Below are 1,939 nucleotides of genomic sequence, written 5' to 3'. Positions count from 1 at the left end.
TGCCCAGAAATACGTGTGCATTGGGGGGTTATGAAAGTGAGCTAAATTTCTGTGCCTCGCATGGCATCCAATTGTACTCGGAGATTGTGTTTGTGCTCGATACGCTTCCTGCCACTGAAATGCGAAAATGACCACTTCCACTCGCTACTCGTGACACCACAGGAAAATCCTTGCATCGACAACAGGTATAGCGTTTTTTAAGATGTAATCTTTGTAGTACTACTATGACAAAATGTAATTGTTTGCCATGGAAGAGATTTCTGTTTTCTCGTCTTTGCCTAAAGATAGTGCAATCTTAAGACCCTCTAAATTAACAAACGGTGGGACTAAAATAGAGACTAAACTATTTTAGTCTCTAGTCCCTCAAGGGGTGAATAAAATGGACTAAATCATATAAATTCCAACTTTTGTCCCTCATTTATTTCAGTTACACTAATGGTGGGAGAATGTTAAGAGGTATTTTGGTCCTCTTAGGGCTAGTTTAGAAACTCAAATCACCTTCGGGATTGAAGGGGATTAGAGAGGAAATTAGTTCATTTCCACCTCAATCCCCTCCAATCCCGAAGGGGATTTGAGGTTCCCAAAGTAGCCTTTAGGGCTAATTTGATACCCATGGATCACGGGGGGTGTTGGGGGTCTTCTTCTCCGTCGAAGGTTCTCAAGACAAAGACACCATCAACAAAGTGATTCTAAAGACTTTCTTTTTTGTGCCGAAGGTCATCAAGACGAAGATCTCGTCTGGAAGCAATGATGGCAAGTGCCAAAAGCTGTCACCAACTTCGGCTTAGACCAAACAGAGGAGGAAAAGACTAGCTAGTCCCTAGTGATTTATGTTACGATTATGAACAAATGTTAAAGGTTACAAATGTACTTTTACCCGGTCTGAGTTCCGTGCCTATAAATAGGTGAACAATATCCTCGTACTGTTCACGCTGGATTGTAATCACTCTCACGTTAGCACCTTCGAGCAAGTCGAAGATATCAATGTAATATAAACTTTGTTAATTTTCATGTGTATATTATGAAATATAAATATGAAAGAACCAATGAATTATATTCTTCATCTTAATGTATTCTTATTTATCCATGAAATGATGAATGCATGTCCTTCATGACTTTCGTCCGATGATCATTATATCCGAGAGGAGGTAATGCTTCGGAGTATGAAGGTCCTTAATGCTTAACAATTGTGTTGTCTTGTTCTTGATTTACAACATTTGAGAACAAGTGACCAACAGGGGGATTGGAGGGGATTGATGGGGAAATTAGTTCATTCCCCCCCCTCAATCCCCTTCAAACCCCTAGTGATCCACTTATCACCAAATCAATCCTTATGATTAATTTAATGTGTTTTGAATAGTTTTAGTCCCTAAAACCAAATAGGGTAGGGACCAAACTTCAGTATCCTAATTAAACTTTAGTCGCTAGATTAAAGGAACCAAACATGCCCTTATTACTGCTCCTATATCACGCATATCATCGAGGCCTGCCTATAGACAAAGGGTATTGCCCCCACCCCCTCGCCCCAAAAAGTCGAAATCTTTTTGGTAGCCATAGTGATTTTGATTTTTGGCGAACACTGTGTTCATAGGAGCAAGGTCTAAGGTTATCGTTGAGCTCTATATGTGGCATCTAAGAAGGTCGGACGATCCGACCATGTGACCTGGACAGTCCGCGAGTTAGCCCAAATGTTCCACGATTAGATCAAATTGGACAAGATATTACCTTTTTTCGTGCGTGTTTATTCAACTAATCACGTGGATTCTATTCGGGAACACCTAGGAATGGGTCCAGATCTCTCCTTTATATATGAAGGGGTAGAGTCGATTGCGCGTATGAACAATCAAACCAATCAATCAAATCTACTCCATTTCCTTCATCGCATTAGAAGTAGGAGTAATTTAGACCTAGTTTAGCCTTTCCCCAACCCTAAATCTTC

The sequence above is a fragment of the Zea mays genome, chromosome 7 (genome assembly GCF_902167145.1).
Source record: "Zea mays cultivar B73 chromosome 7, Zm-B73-REFERENCE-NAM-5.0, whole genome shotgun sequence".
Classification (NCBI taxonomy): domain Eukaryota; kingdom Viridiplantae; phylum Streptophyta; class Magnoliopsida; order Poales; family Poaceae; genus Zea; species Zea mays.
The sequence above is the reverse complement of the archived record's forward strand: the minus strand, read 5'-3'. Positions refer to the sequence as shown.